This window comes from Corvus brachyrhynchos, unplaced genomic scaffold (assembly GCF_000691975.1).
Source record: "Corvus brachyrhynchos isolate BGI_N302 unplaced genomic scaffold, ASM69197v1 scaffold1358, whole genome shotgun sequence".
NCBI classification, from domain to species: domain Eukaryota; kingdom Metazoa; phylum Chordata; class Aves; order Passeriformes; family Corvidae; genus Corvus; species Corvus brachyrhynchos.
Window position 1 is genome coordinate 117,283 of NW_008239642.1, and position 17,075 is coordinate 134,357.

The 17,075-nt window shown below is 41.2% G+C and overlaps 1 long non-coding RNA gene across 3 annotated transcripts in view; it reads right to left on the reverse strand.

Annotated features, from left to right (window-relative positions):
- Positions 1-17,075, reverse strand: part of LOC108448631 — a 143,641-nt gene that overhangs the window by 113,740 nt on the left and 12,826 nt on the right. For all 3 annotated transcript variants that reach the window (XR_001864585.1, XR_001864586.1, XR_001864584.1), the window contains one exon: positions 16,187-16,414. This is a non-coding gene — a long non-coding RNA (uncharacterized LOC108448631). The remainder of the gene's footprint in view (positions 1-16,186; positions 16,415-17,075) is intronic.

Here is a 17,075-nt window from a genome sequence, read left to right on the forward strand (position 1 = left end):
TTGGAACAGATCATCCTTTGCTTAAATGGTACCAAAGCCCATGGAATTATCTAACAGACAAGTTTGGCCCTATGTTAATCTGCAGCAGATGTTTGACTAATGAATGATTTGAAAGAGCTTGAGTGTATTGTGACATAATTACCTGATACTGCAGTGTACTGCTTTCATAGCTTTTTTGCAGTCTTACTTATGCAGTAGAAACAAAAATGCAGAAGTCATAGTGTAAGTTTTCAGAACGATCACTTGGAGTATAAAGAAAGAAGAATCCCAAATCATGAAATGATTGCAGCTTATAAGTGAGGTCAGAACCAGACTGATCTGTGACCTAGCCATGGGCAGGTATTATTTTGAGCTTTGATGAGACAAACATTCAGAGAGCCGCTCTTCTCACATCACCCACCTCTACTCCCCTCCTTCCTCAGCATCCTCCTCCCTTGCACCTTATACACATAGCGGGACAGGGCAGGACTGTGCTGATGCAGCAAAGGTGGTTCTTTGGTGCTCTGGATCCCTTGTTACAGAGAAGCTGCCCAGGGAAGCTACTGTAGCTCACCTCTTTCCTGACAGCCCTGCCTAAAGATCTGAATTTGTTTTCCAAAAGTCAGTAGGAGTTCTCACTGAATTCAGTTGCAATTTCCACAACCATTGCTGCTGTCTTGTGAATTCCAAGATTTCTCAAATTGATCCTGAAGCTTGATGATTTCAGCAACAGGAAAGTGTCTTCTCTAAGTATCTCACTTTTTGCCATCACTGTGTCACACGTTTGGGTGAATCCCTCAATTTTTGGTCTTTGTCTCTCATGGAGCTCTAACCATGCAACCATCATGGGCTGCTCTGCCTGTGACCGGGGCGCCACAAACAAATTCAGATGAAGAACAAGGACAGCCATCACACCGTGTGTCTTCTGAATTATGCAACCGTTTGGGAGTCACAGAAAGCAAATTTTATGAACAGAAATCAAAAGATTGTGCTTCTTTGCCAACACAAAAGGAGTTCTGTAAAAAATATGAGTGCTCCTGGGTTAGGGCATAGCCTGTGTCTTACTAATGAGAATATTGAAGAACTGTTACCTGATAGCAGTTTATTCCAGAGCAGACTACCTTGCATTGTCTTCTAAACCATTACATACTGCTTGGTGCTAAAGAAAGGACATTTTAATGGATAGAAGGGCTGCTGATCTGAGCCACCATGGCAATTCCTATGCTCCTAATAACAGAGGCTGCTGTCATTTCAGTGACAATTAGCAGGCAAATCCTATTACAGGAATAAGATTGCCTAATCCTCAACTCTAGTACATGCTATTCACTATGATAGCTTTTTAATTATAAGACTTGTGCAGGCTACAATACTTTGTGCAAAAAATACAGAAAATTCAAAAACTGTGTTAGACGACCTCACTCAAAAATGGCAAGTTAGGCACCTGCTATTTCAAAATTATTACTCCAACCCTTTTAATTAGCATAACTACTTCTCTGTGCTGTTCAGAGTGGTAATGGTAGGAGGCCCAGCAAGGTCTGAAGTGTCACTAGCAATTTTCCTCTTTGCTGCATTTTAAACTTGTTTACAAAGGTAGAAAGCAAGAAAAAGATACTTGGAGGGAGCCCACCAGGTGTGTTCTCTACTTGGTGTCTGTATCCTTTAAAACGTGTTCACTAGGTGCAGCAAAGAGAGAGAAACACTGCAGGAGCAGCTGGCTGCACACGGGGTGCCCTGGGCCCTGGAACAGCCCATGTCTGCTCCAAGAACCTTCTCCAGGTACTGCAGCTCCATCCGTGAGGAGCAGCAGGGCAGTGCCTCAGCAGTGAGGAGATCCAGGCTCCATTTAACACCAGGCACTGTCTTAAGGCTTCTTGTTCCGTTGGCTCTTGTCCTTCTTTCTAATGGGAGCAGGGCTCACTCCATGAAATAGGAAATCTAGCCACAATAAGGTGAGTTCAGGGCAACCTGTACTCTCTGTTTACTTGGAGAATAGAACAATTCCCATGAAGGAGGATATAGAAGAATCTCTTTCAGTCTTGCACAAGCTGTCTCTGGACATGTGTAGTTGCATAATGAACCCTGTGCTTTGCCGCCTCTGCCTCTAACTAGTTCTTCTCTATGGGACTTTCTACTCTTCAGTATCTCAGGTTTTGCAAAGTATTTAGCACTACTAGAAATCTGCTAACATAGAGTTACCAGTAAGTGAGATCTTTTTCTTGTTTGAGGAAACACCATCTAGCAGTCTACGTACACCTGTAGACCCTGTGAGCAGAACTCAGCCCCGAAGGCTGGGCCACCACTTTAAGTCAGTGTAATGTTACTAAGGACTCTCCATATCAATGCATTTTAAAATCTGTTCATTATAATTTCTGTTTGACAGAGCTAGATTAAGTACTGTGGCTCTCTGTTCCCATGATATATGTGTTATTCCTGGTCTTTTATTGAACTTAATAGTGCCCTGGATTAACTTAGCTGTGAGTTGGAGGCTCAGACTGCTGAAGGTGTGCTGTCTTGGACTGATGCTCTTTCCAGTTAGCACAACTAAGTATCAGTTACAGCAATGACACAAAGCAATGAACAAGCCTTAAAAAGAATATTGTTATCATTTTTCCCAAAAATCTATTTATTATTTTTAGCAACCTACATTACTCATTTCTCTTATTCTTCCCCAAAACTCAGAATAGACTTACTCAGTAACTCCTTCACTTACAAGTATCAGTATTATGAGTCTTTGTCATGCTTTGTATTTTGTTATCCCAAGACTCTAAATCTGTTCCTTTTCTCTTCCATGTTATCTTTAACATCTGTATAACAAAAGTGCTGCAAAAGCTATTGGAGAAAGATCAGTCTGTCTGACAACATCATTCTTTGCAGCACGGCAGATTTTGAATAGAGGCCACCAGCTCTGCAAGATGAAGTAGCATTCTCTTTAACAAAGGAGGATAAGCATCAGAGGCATCTGGGGAAAACCTCTGATTCAAAGTGCTGTACTTGAATATGAATTTTAACCAGTAATAAGAAAAAAGCAGAGTATCATGTTCAGTAAGCTGAGTTCAACTCTACTGAAGCATAGGGGCTGCAGAAACTGATAAGTTCTTGGGACACAATCCAAAGTGAGTCAAGAGAAAAGTTACTACTCTCTCCAGTGGTCTTTGAATCAGGTTTTCTTAAGCTATTTTTAAGTACATGGACCTCCACCTGCTTTAGGAGCCAACATAATCATTGAGCAAATTCGTTATTTATGTGTATGAGTGGCTAAAGCAAGCCAAGGAAGATCCATGTGCCCGGTGCACCAGAAGGTTGAAAGCAGAGGTGTCACTGAAACCTGCTCAGACTGAGCACTGCTGCTTTAGGGCCTTCCCACTCTAACTTGCCTGTAGCATTTCTGGATACTGTCCCCTTCCAGTCCCACTCACTTCCATAGGGGCTTGCACTGTTGTCTGGGCAGAGGGACAGTGACTGAATGGAAGTACAGCTTAAAGGATGCACCAGCTGTAGCAGAGGCTACGTGCATCACTTCTGCATTATTTTTTGGGAAAGCTGAATTTTAAAACAAACTAACCCTTCTGAAGCTTTGGTTATTTCCCCAGATGTATCTTCCTGTTGTTTCAGATATAGAAAGAAATGTTAGAAGAGATCTGAAATATATATGTTTGCAGGAGGTTAAAATGTGGGTTGCTGTGAACAGTTGAAGTGTATCTAACATGATCTGTACACAGCACTGCTCACTGCTGGAGCCATGGATGAGCAGCACAGGGAACCAGAGGGAGGGGAAGAGAGCTCTGCACCCTCAGAGACTCATCCTCAAAAGTTCTCTGAATAATGGCTTCTGAAGAAATCTGGGGCTGGGATTTTTCCCTGTAACCCTGAGTGAGGCTGCAAAAAGGGCTATGGCTGACCATGCTTCTGCACTGGCCCAGTGAGGGAATGCAACTTTCCAGCTTGGTGGTTATTTGTATCTGGTGTAGAGCACTCCTAATATGCTTTACTTCAATCTCCTTTTGGAGAGATTATTTCTGGTTTACAGTTCAAACCAAACGCATAGCTTTAGATGCATTTCTGGTTACTATACCCTTTAAACTGTAGCTTCAACATCCATTAAGTCTGTGACCTACTAAAATTATTTTGTGGATGTACAGACCTCTTTCTATTGAGGTTTGCTAGGTGTAACCTTAATTTTCTTCCCTTTGTTTTGGACCTTTTAGTTACCTTAAAAGCAATCCATGGACTTGAAAATGTAGTGTAGAATGGTTCCCATATATTTTGCATACCCTGACCTGGCCACCCCTCCTTGGAGGTCCAAGCCATGGGGTCTGGCTTCAGCTCCTCCTCGTGATGGGAAACTGAAATTATCAGTGAAACAACTCGTGGATTGTCCCATTCTGTCTAAAAAACCTGCTTGGCCACCTGCACCGGGGTTCCCATTTCCCATTTTCCAGGTGCCCCTTAGCTATGACACAGCTGTGGAGAAGATGGACATGCAATCCAAATGCAGCTGTGCATTCAAGGCATCTTAGTTTTGTGAAATTCCTGAGAGAGAACAGTTAAGCTTGCTAAATAAAACAGAGACAGATTCATGCAACTAGACTACAGAAACAGTCATTACATGCAAAAGGTCTAATAAATGCTTTGTTTAGGGAGCAAAGTCAGAGCCAGAAAGCAGAATTGCCGTTTCCCAAGGTGAGCCTCTAACACCATGCACCTTTTCATGGAGAAGGAAATGGCAAATATTTTGCTGCTATCAAGACCAGAATCAATGTGGTTGCTTCTGGTTCCTCTAAATGACTACAAGAAGATGATTTGCCTTGTTAATTGTAGGTGCTGTTGTAGCAAATAAGGTTTCTCTTGGAATATGAATAATTAGCCCTTCATTTGAATGTTTTAACAGCATCAGTGGTTGGTTGCTAAAAGGACAGAAACACAGACACATTTAATTAATGAATATTAAAATAGAATTTTTGAAATGCTGTCTCAGCAGTTCTTGGTGAAATAGCTTTCATTTTAATCACATGACTATCTGTTAGTGGTGGCATGGAAGCTGTGATCAAAGTGGCTGAATGCTGTAAAAATGCCTAAAAATCCACACACCTTTCTGAACTTAGGAGCCAGCATTTGACTTGCATGCCCTAATTTGAGGAATTTGAAGTCTAATTAAGATTAAATGGCATAATTTAAATTTGTAATTGCATTACAAATTAATTAATTTGTATATTAGTAAAAATACACAAAGATCAAGGGACACAAGGATGCCTTCACTGTTTAAGGTAGGGACAGGCTGGAAACAGCAGGTGTGGATACGGGAGATGAAGGATGGCAGTGTGCTGGGAGGGAGATGGGAGGCAGGTCAGTCCTGCTCCCCAGGCCACCTCACAGGGGATGTTTTAAATTCCGAGTTTCTTTCTCTACGCAAAAATATAAATTACTTAAACACACAGTAAAGCTGGTGCTGCAGAAATTTCTTCCCAAAGGCCCCAGTAAAAGGGGCAGGAGGTGCCAAGCTGGCAGCTGCATGTGCTGAGTGCTGCGGCTGATCTGCTCAGGATCATTTAGGGCAAAAAGGAAAGTCTCCACACTTGGAAGGGACTGTGGGGATGGCACATCCAAGACTGATGTGAAGGGTAAATCAAGTACAATTCAGCCTTTGAAGCTGAAGGGGAAAACCAGGAAAATCCCCTTGACTTCTAGTCTGTGATTTCATGGAGGAAAGAAATTGTGGTTCTGAATTTCTTTTAGGAATGGTGTCCTTGGCTTATTAATTCACTTTATGTGTTGTCCAAATTGGGGGGGGGAAGGGCTGCATTTGTGTGGGGTGGTATTATTTTAGAAAATGTCTTAGTTAATTATTATCTCCTGAAACATCACCTAGGAGATACTCTTTCTCTGACATGCAGCTTGATACCTCATGCAGGAAGAGGTAACTCTTCCATAGTTCATTAAATTATGTTGTGGTGAACTTATCTCCACTGGGTCGCAATTAAGATGTGAAGCCAGTGCCTTTAGAGGAAAAGACAGAGAATAATCAGAATATACTGAATACATAATTTGATATCTGGAAATAAGCAAGAGGAAAACTACGGTGTACAAATGTGTAGACATTAAGAATGTATTATGTTTCAAAGATTTGTATATGGAAGTATAATATAATTATATAATTACTGTTCCTTAGAAATATTTAGTGCCTTAAAAATTCCAGGTATTCTTTCTAAATTTGTTAACTACTGTAAGGTAATTGTAGTAAATACACATTTTCCTTCCTACTTCCTTTGTCTCCATTGTAGCACCCTGGGAACTTCAGTCATACTAATTCTGGACCCATTGCCTATTAACATGCATTATAAAACTGCAGTAAATTTTCTGTTACATTCTCACTTAAATAAACACTTTCATTTTAATAATATTTTTTTATTTTCCTTTTTTAAAAAGTTAAAGTATCTAGCAGGACTAGTCTCTCTGTATGTTTTCCTACAAAAACCTCACAAAGCTCCTTTCATTAGATAATTTCAAATGTGAAGAACAGAAATGGAAGTTGTCTCAGCTGATGTTTCTCAGACCTCCTTGCCCACCATTCTTGTGCTGCACACATCTCCTTTTTTCCTGTTTCTCTTCCACTTACGTAGGAGAGATATGGGAGAGATCATATGCCTTTTGTTCTTAACCCTGTTGTTATAATGGTTTGGTAAGGTCTGTTCATTTTGTTTTTCTCCTACAAAATATAAATCATCCCAAGAAGCTTTCTGCAGGTATTGGTGGAATACACCACTGCACCAGGCAGGGTTATGGCTGGTTTAACATGAAGCACTGAACACCTACATCACCCGTGCAGAGGGGTTAAACAACACCTGACTCAGTACATTCTCGAGCAACTTCATTCCCTTCACTAGTAGTAGAATAAGCAGCTCACAAATGCAGAATAATTTAATTATGTAGTGATTTAAGGATGCCTCCTGTTTACAGGATAATAGCATCTCTTGAACTGAATGAAGGGGAGGGGCAGGTTTCAATTTAACAGCCTAGAGAAAAACAGGTGATTGGTTTCCACTGTTAGTGTTGGCTGTTCACAGTATTCAAGTGAACTCCGTGGCTGAGGTGCTGATACTTGTTTTGAGCATGTGAATGGTATCCCAGCCCTGTTTAAGTTCTCAACACAGTCTTTAGGATGAGTTTTAAACAATTACAGTGAAGTACACTAAAGTCTCAATGAGTACAGAATTGCTTTGGTATGGCATAAAATTCCTGGTCCCTACCTGCAGGTGGGTATATTTACTTTTGTGACTATTTGAATACACACCTTCTCACTTGTTTACAGTGGAGTAGTGAGAGGAGTTTGTTTTCCTCTATGAGGTAAGCGTCACCATGTTTTCCTGAGCAGCTGCACACACAATTAGGAGGGCCCAATTAAAGCTGCATTCCATTCACACAGAGCAGCAGTGATTGCTGTCTGTAATTTCTCCTGTGGTTTGACTTATGGGTATTAAGTTGTGCAGGACTTCATTAACAAATGAAGTCGAGTCAAACAAGTCAAGAAAAAAAATGCAACAAGCTGGAAACTGGTATGTAGGATCTTGGCCCTTGTGCACTACCCACAGCTTGAGAAAAGGAGTCTCCCCTCCCACCCCTCTCAAGCAGCCATTACGCAAGTGACCACTTTCCTCTGTTTAGGATTGTGCTTTCTGTCCTTCTGGCCACAATAAGGACTTGGGTGTGTCCTCTGCTTCCATATCAGCCACTCTGACTGCAGTGGGTGCAGGCCATCCAGACTCCTGTAAATTCAAGCCTAAAGTAATTCTAAAGCCAGTATACCTTTGTTTGTCCCAAGCATTATCTGGGCCATCATTACAGGAAGCTCAGCACTGCCAAATGGAAGGAGTAAGGTAAATCAATTAGAATACAAAAGGAACAGGGCAGTGGAGCACAGGTGCCTTCTTGAAGGATAAGGAATTTCATTCACACCCTGCCTTTTTTCCCTCCTGACGCTGTTCAGTACCACTTGCTTCATAAAGGGACTTGATGTCCCTGCCTTCCCTCAGGCCTGTGTAACTTTGAGTGTGCACACATCCTCAGTAGCACAGTGGGTTTTGCTTTCAGCATTTAGGGATACCCAAAGTCTGTCAACACAGATTTCTTGGCTGATGTGCCACAAGGAGCAAAACATCAGACATACTGTCCCTGTAAAGAGTTGTGTGAGAAAATGTGTGGTTTCCAACCAAACACAGGAACAAAAGACCCAAAAGACTCCACTTCTGTAGATATGGATAGTGATTCTGAAGAAGAGAGGGAAAAGTAGCAGCGCATGAGGGACCTGGCAGGAGCATTGTGACCCTTAATCACCACACAGATCTTCTGAAGTGGCTGAGAACAAAAAGGGACAAAGATGGGACTTAATTTCACAAGATGGAGAATATTCTGACCCTTGGGAAGCAGAGCCCTTGAGGCATTGGAGCAAAGTTAGCAGCTGAGCCACTCAGCTGATAGGGAAGTGCTTTATTGCACTATTGCTATGAAATAGTGTCTTATAGGAGAGGGCCTGTACAGAATAAGATTAAAATCAGTTTACCACTTTGAGAATATCAAGCGGTGACAGATCTCAAACCAGTCATTTATTTTCAAAAATAGATTGTTTGTTTGGAGAAAATTATAAAGATGTCCCCAAGAAGTTGATCTTGTGTAGGTCCTACACAAGATCAATTATTTTGGTTTTTTGCTATCTTGACTGGTGCTAAAGCAGTAAACTGGCAGTTTTGATGCTGATACACAAAGAAAGCCAAAATAGTGAAGAAAGCCACCTTTAATTTCAAGCTCCACTAGAATCATGAAAGGAAAATTAATGTTTACTAAATGAAAAAGAATGATATTGCTGGAGAGAGGAAGTTTTGGCTAAGCTTTTAAGGGAACATTAAAAACTTCCAGAAATGGAAACATATATTATAAAAGACATTTAAAATGGCATGAACTGCAGAAAATCCAGGAAATATTTTAAACTGACCTAAGCGCCTCAATATGTTATTATGTTTTAAAAATCACACAAACTGAATGATAGCTGACAGATGGAAGAAGGCTTTCTAGTGCTTTTCACATTTTCTATGGAAAACTGAATACAGTCTTATATCTAGAATAAATGTTTTGAGGTGAAAGGAAAGTCTGCTGATCAACTTTTGTATACTGTTGTAATGCTTCTGCAAATTTTCCGGGGAATCTTAGAAGCATCCAGGCTCATTCCCTGGGAATATACTTTCAGAAAGCTGCCATTCTGAGAGTCCTCTGACACAGTGCAGCTGAGTTTTGCCTGTGATATGTTGCCAAATACCACAAATGAATGCAGCTCTGAGATGGAAGGTCACTTTTTATTTTGCCAGACACAACAAAGAAGTGTCAACCTCTGACAGTTTTTAAAACTAAGCTTTAAAGGAAATATCAAACCTTTTCTTTTTTTTTAACCAGTCAGTACCAGCGAAGAAATGCTCACGGAAAGAGAGAGGATAGGGAAATTTGTGGAAGGGAAAACTGCCCTACAGGAATGAGTCAGCACTCCATCACTCTGGATTTACACTGATAAATACATCTGGGATTAGGTGACATGGTCTTTATGCCATCAGATAAATGGGCAGTGGATCTGGTTCAGTCATCTGATGTGTGTGTGCACCACCGCAGTGGGATTGTAACTGCTGCTGGTAGTGCACTGGATTTGGTTATAAAATCATAGTTAATATGGTTTGGTCTTTTGTCATGGTATCTAGAAGTCCTTAGGTATCTTGAATCCTCTGCAGAGAATTCCCTTTATAACAGGAAATGGAAATACTGAATGGGTGAATTGCCTGATGGAACACAATACAGCACAATCTATGAGCAGTAGGGCAAGACAGGAACAAATCACAGCAGCTTTGGGTCCCAGTTCCACAACCTTAACACGTCAGTGCTGTGAGTCCTGTGAACAACTTGCTGGTGGTTGACACGAAATACTGGTCAAATAAATGCTGGTCTGCCATGCTATAGCATAAGAGCTGTATTTGCTTTATAGGCTTTAGGCTCAAGAATGTTAACAGAAACTAAAAAAGAGAGAACAGGGGGAAAAAAAGAAAGAAAAGGGGAAATGTGGTGCCTTCTCGATACCATGTAATAAATAAATGCTGCATTTTTTATAAGACTGCCACAATATGGCATAGTCATAAAAGCAGGGAGAAAGTTGTAGGAGACAACCTCTGTATAGTACTTGTGGTAAAACAGCTTATTCATGATTGCATTCCACACTAGACTACATTTCTTTTGAACAGATTTGCACTGGCAATGTGGTGTAGGGTTTCCTTTGAAACCATCTGGCCAGTGTTTGATCCCTTATAGCAGTAGGCTGATGAAGTCATAGCTAGCGCTTCTTTGCAATGTGAAAAACAACCAGGTTCACATTCACAGTCTAAATCACAACCATTTCAAGCAGCAAAAAAGGGAATATCATAAAACCACATTTCCCTACTAAGAGCCTTGCCTTGGCAGACAAGGAAATAGATATTTCTCTTTTTGTCCCAATAACTGCACACCATTGGGAACCAGTCTGCAGGGAAGTTCTTTGTTTGGGGAAGTTCAGTTTAAGAAGACTCAGAGTATGTGACTGCAGAAGGTTCACCCACTCTTGAGTTGGTGGAACTATCCTCACACACATAACAGATGTTTCTTCTGCCTCTAAAGAGCACCAGCAAGCTGCCTCACCTCTGCTACAGTCACCAGATTCTTTGCTCATCATTTCTGCTGATACTGTCAGTTGAGAAGCAGATTAAATGGCTTCGTAGCTTTTAATGAGTAGTAAGTTGTAAATTGCAGGAAAATCACTTCTGAAATTATATATCAATGCTAGTTCATTTTTAACTGTATTTATAGAAAGTTTCCATTCTGGCAAACAAAGGGTGCATTGTGCACTGGGACAGTGTTATGGAAATGTACAGTGAGCAAGGAGATGTGCACAGGAGTGTAGTTGGTGAGCAACACGGTGTGTGTGCTCTGAATAAGTAACTTTCAGTATAGCTGTAACACTGGTATTTGCTCTAAGGCTGCTGCAATATTTGCTGTGGCTCCCTTGTGCCATCAGGGACAGGAGCATCCACGTGCCAGCCCTTGCCTGCATCTCTCCTTCCTCCCTCTCCTCCCCATCACAGCCTTAGTAAAGCAGAAAATAAAGGGGATGATAGAATAAGGTTAGAAACTGGTCAATGAGGTAAGGATGGCAATCACTGCAAAATCTCCGTCAGATGCATTTCAGGCTTGGTTATATTCATATTTGACTTTCAAATTCTGATACAGTCAGAGTGCAAAGCCATTTCCATTCTACTCCCTGTTTTCACCCTCTTGGAGCTTTTACAATATGGATTCTCTGAGATGTATTTTCCACATTTTTTTCAGCTCCCAGAGGAGCATGTGACCATATATATTCATCTTAAAAGTTTTAACTGAAAACTCTTACTGGTTTGGGAATTTGGTAACCATATGGCAAAAATGCAATAATTTTTTCCCCCCACAGACTTATGTAGACGATTACTAATACTTTCTTTAGTTTTTATGTGGCAAAATCTGCTATTAAAAAAGTCTATGCCATTTTAGAATTTCCTATCTCTTCTGACTAAAGTCTATAGAGCACACAGTCTCAAGTACACTGTCCAGCTATGGGGACTGTAGTACAGCTATTTACAGTGTCCCTGGCGCGATTTGGAAGCAGTGGTCCTTCCTGGTCCTCAGGACCTCACCTGACCATCTGCCATTCATTACCACCGTCCTGTCTCCAGCCCATGGACTGGCTGCTCTGTGGCTCAGAAGTTTTTCTGGTGTTTGAAATCCACCTGAGATCTGTCAGGATACACTGTGCCCTTTGACTCTTCTCTCAGTGTTGTTGTTGTTTGTCCAAGTTGCTTTCTCTTGTACCACCCAAGTGCAGCTCTCACAGCCCGTGTTCTCAGGGATCTCATGAACTGCTGTGGCCGTGGCCAAGACTGGGAAGGGCTCATTGGCCCTGCTGACTCTCCCACTGCAGACTCTGACACAGAGGGAGCACGCTCCATGCTGAAGAAGCCTCCTGCTACCACAGGCTGGACAGAACCCTTCTCTTTTGTGGTTCCAGGACAAAGACAGCAGTGGAACAGCTAGATATTTTGTTACTGTAAAGTCTTCTTTTCATGTTTAATATCTTGTCACAGACAGGAGATTGATGCATTCAAGAATCATTACTATTAGGATGGGGATATGTGTATTAAATTTGTCTTGTGCACCACATGCAAATGTGCTTGACTTAGAACAAATCCTTTAGTGTGTCTGTTTAAGAATAATGGTATGATTATTGCAGAAGGCAAGTTTTATATCATGAAATCATAGAGTTGTAAAAATGGTTTGGGTTGGAAGGGAACCTTGAAGATCATCCAGTTCCAACTCCACTGCCCAGGGCTGGGGACACCTTCCACTAGTTCAGGTTGTTCAAAACCTCATCCAATCTGGCCGTGAACACTTCCAGGGATGGAGCATCCACAGATGCTCTGAGCAACCTGTGCCAGTGCCTCACAGGGAAGAATTTCTTCCTTGCATCTGATCCAAGTCCACCCTCTTTCAGTTTGAAGCCATTCCTTCTTGTCCTGTCACTCCAGGCCCTTGTCCCCAGTCCCTCTCCAGCTCTCCTGGAGCCCCTTTAGGTTCTGGAAGGGGCTCTGAGGTCTCCCTGGAGCCTTCTCTTCTCCAGGTGAGCACCCCCAGCTCTCCCAACCTGGCTCCAGAGGGGCTCCAGCCCTTGGAGCATCTCTGTTGCCTTCTCTGGACTCTCTCCAGCACCTCCATGTCCTTCCTGTGTTGGGGACCCCAGGGCTGGAGGCAGCTCTCCAGGCGGGGTCTCATCTGAGTGGGGCAGAGAGGCAGAATCACCTTCCTTGACCTGCTGCCAACGCTGATGCTGAGCCCGAGACAGGGTTGGCTCTCTGGGCTGCCAGTGCACATGGGCAGGTCATGTTGAGCTTCTCAGCCACCAACACCCCCAATGCTCTCAATCCACTCTCTGCCCAGCCTGTATTTGTGCTCCAATGCAGGTGCAGGGGTTATATATAATTATACAGGGAGAATTACTACAACAATATTGTGTTCATCTATGGGGTATGACTATCACTGATAGCACTTCTCAATCCACACCCCTGTTTTATCCTGAGTTCCTCCTAGTAAGAGCACTCTTCATACCTGCCAAGAAAACAACTGTCCTAAGTGAAGTTATTGTTTCTTTAATGACCATAGGAATATCTACTGAATTTAATACATTGCTTTGGGAAGTCTGTTCTGCCCACCCCAAACGGCTGTCTTAAATATATCTGCTCAGAGTGACGTGTGTTATATAAATAAAATTACACAGACAGCATGTTTGTCAATCAGCAAAAAAGGCCCTACACCCACTATCCCGGGCACATGTGCTTCGTAAGCATTGGTTTCCAACAGATAAATGTAATCAAGGTTTATATGCTCACAGAAGCCAACAGGATGGGATTTTTTCACTTGAAAGATCAGAAGAAAATTGTAACTAATGTTGTGGAAAATTACTTTGATATTGCTTTCTCAGTACAGCATCACAATTAGGTAGCAATGTGAAGCACAGGGAAAGAATAAATGAATAGTAACAAATCAACACAAACAGCTACTGTCAGGAGTACTTTGCTCAGTGAAAGTAATGTAAGCATTACTTAAACTTTTATGACTGTGGATTTTATACTGGTTTAAGTAGTACATCAAGGTCTCACTGTCATGCTTGCTAGGACTAAAACAATCAAGAACAATTTCCGAAACAGACAGATAAAACTAAAGGACTAAAGTATTTTTATTAATCTTGTTTCATAAGTTGTTCTATCTTAAATTAAAGATGACTGAACATACTAACAATGAAAAATGTCCTTTTGGACAATGCAAAGTCTCCTATGCTGATTTTTGGTGGAAAATGAATGTTACCAACTTCTCTCCAGCCCTGCTGATGAGATTCAAGTGTCTGGCAAATGTGTTTTACTACATAGGAAATACAAAAGCAAAGGCCAATCCAGTAAAGCTTTTCCATGCAGAATCTGTTGTCCTAAGTAGCTTAATGATACATGCATTTGTTCAATTCTCTCGAGAGAGCAATCAGCCAAGCAAATTATAGCAATATCCCATCTCCATTAGAACCAGGCCCCTTTATGGAGAAACACTCTGAGCAGAGAAAGGGAAGGATCCTTCTCAGCATGCCAAAAATGTCGTCGGTGACTGACAGATTTTCACAGGAGACTGTCTAGGAAGGAAATATGCCAACCTCCTTTTTTAAATGAAATGAATGGATATTTTTCCTGTGTTCTTTAAGCCACCTAATATGTTTTAGTGATAACTGGTATCATTTTCAAAAGCAGTGGATATGAGGAGTTTCTCAGTCCACTGGGAGTTGAAAGCACTTAACACACATGAAAATCAGCCAAACAGAAATAAGAGTAATTGTACTGAGCACCTTTTACTCAAGGGTACAGTCTAGTTTCTATTAACATAAATAGTAACTGAATGTGAGAATTGAGGAATTGATTACAGATCTTTGGCAGTAACAGCATCGTTGGCATGTTCATGTTTTAGGTATCCAGAGCAATCGAGCACATTACAGAGTGAGTTTCCCTGCCAGGGGTAGGAGCTCTGTTCAAACTTGCTTTTATTTAAATATTTTTGGGTGTCCCCTTCTTCAGTTATACTGCCCTCAAAAATCACTTCCCAGTATACTACAACCAGCAGTCGGCATTCAAGAGGTTTATGGCAGAGAACAGGTCAAGAGGAGGGACCAATAATGAAAAAAATGGAAAAGGAATTGCACTGGTTTTGAGACCACACCAGAAAATCTTCTCTTTCGGGAGCAAAGAATTAACTTTTTAATGTAAAGTTACACATTCTTAGATGCATTAGAGTACTGCCTGCATTTGCTGTTCATACATCTTTTCCCCCATGCCCAAGCTACCAGCCAGTTTCAGTAGAATATGGCCAGTACCTGTTTTTAATCTACAAACTCTTTTGCATCTAAGCATACAAAAAAACCCTGCAAAAGCACAGAAGGAACTAGTTAATTCTCTGCTTTGCACAACACTGAAGATTCATTACTTCTATGGTTTCAGCTGAGTGGCTGCTTTCAAAATTGGTGTGTGTGCAGTTGGACTAAATAAACAACATATTAAAATACAGATTTTTTAGTGACATGGAAACAAGCACTTAACAAACCTAGACACAGAAATTAGCAATTAATGTAATTATTTAAGAGTTCTCTGTGTTATGGTTCAGCTCCTTTAAAAATGTTAGTAATACTTTTAAATAGACACAGTTGTGTTCGCTGTACAATGAAGATGTCATATGAATAGACTTTTTACAAACATTTGTTTAGTCAAGAGACAATTTCAGTGCATATAAGAGCAAACACAGGGACAAAACCCCAGCACACAGTGGCATTATCCTGAACAAGAGCAGCTGCACTGGCATTTGTCTAGGCTCTAAAGCAGCCTTCATTACAGCCATAGTCAAAGAGAAAAGGACTGTAAGTAAATCAAGAGATCTTGGGTCCTTTCATACTTCTTGTGTGCCTCCCCTTAAAAGGAAACTACTATTTCAGCCCACAATTTTCTAGTTCTCCCATCTCTGCAGCCTTTGTGGCTCTTCACAGTTTCAAGTTAGTAGTGCAGAAGATGGCATGCATATGAATAATAGTTATGAATGGTTTAATTGAAGTTAAGCAAATTAAATGAGTGCATCCTAAAGTATTTCACGTTTCTGATGTAACTCATTCATACATCTCTTATTTTGCATCTCATGACACACTGAATACCATATGCAAGCAAAGGTTAATTCAGAGGTGTGCATTTCCAGGAACAGAACTTTTGGTGAAATCTCTCATTTTCACATTTATAGTGATATAGTTGGTAGCAAAATTTGGTCTCAACTGCAGCAGAAACTTAACTTCACCCAGCTGGACCCTATGCACGTTGGCAAAGGTCCCTGTATAATCAATTATTTGGTCCTTGGAACTGTTTTTTCAGGAAATGCCTTTTTTTTTTTTTTTAAAGAAATTGATAGCTGCTTTCAAGGTAGCCTTCATTAAGTAGACACACCTTTTTTGAGGCATCCTCTGTGAAATATGTAGAACACATTGAGAATATAAGTACAAAATATTGACCATGAAAGGGCAGGTGATTCAAATAGAGATAAGAATGCTAACCTGGTGTCTGCTGATGAACTATTTCTTCTGGATCCTGCAGGTGAATGAAGACAACGAGCCCAACTGCTCCAAACAGCAAGATGAAGGAGAACATACAGGTCAGCCTCATAATTACTGTTCTCAGATCAATCCGGTTCTCACCCAGGAAAAGAACTGCATGTGATCTCCAGGGCACTCTTCACTCATAGTCTTCGTCCTCTCATCTGGTAGAAGTCTGGTGTAATATGTCTACAAGAAGCAAAAAACCAAACCCCTAAACTTAGCATATAGGGCATTTATTTTTCCAATGCAGAATAGTAGATTTAAGTTCTCATTTAGACCAAATAACTGATTTCTCTAGTATTTCTTTTGTACAGTTAATTGCAATCACCCAGTCTATTTCTGCCCCATCAGTTTGTCTTTAATTTTACGTCCTTGATTTTAACATGTTGAAAAGATGATGTAGTGTATAGTTAAAAATTGCATTTTGGGAAATACGGTCATGCCATGACTGCAATTTTCAGAGAAATCCCTCTCAATAATTTGCGTTCTTCAAGAGAAGCATGTGTCAGTTTTTGTTTTTATTTCTTGCTGATTAAATATAAAAGCTATAAAGTGAGATAATGTGTGGGGAACAATAATGAAAGCCGCACCTTTGTACCAAACACAGAACTGGCAGCTGCTGCTTCACCTCTGAGAAAAACCAGTCACGCTCAAGCCGACCACCACAAGTCACCCATTGAAGAAGTTCCACAGGCAAATTGATTTCCAAGGGAAATCCTGGTCACAGTGCTTGGACCCCCTTTTACTGGCTTGCAATAAACACGAAGGAAGAGAGCAGACAAGAAGCAGGAATCTGTGCAGGAGCCACAGGCACGGCTGCCGCTCCTCCCCACGGGCTCCGCACGAG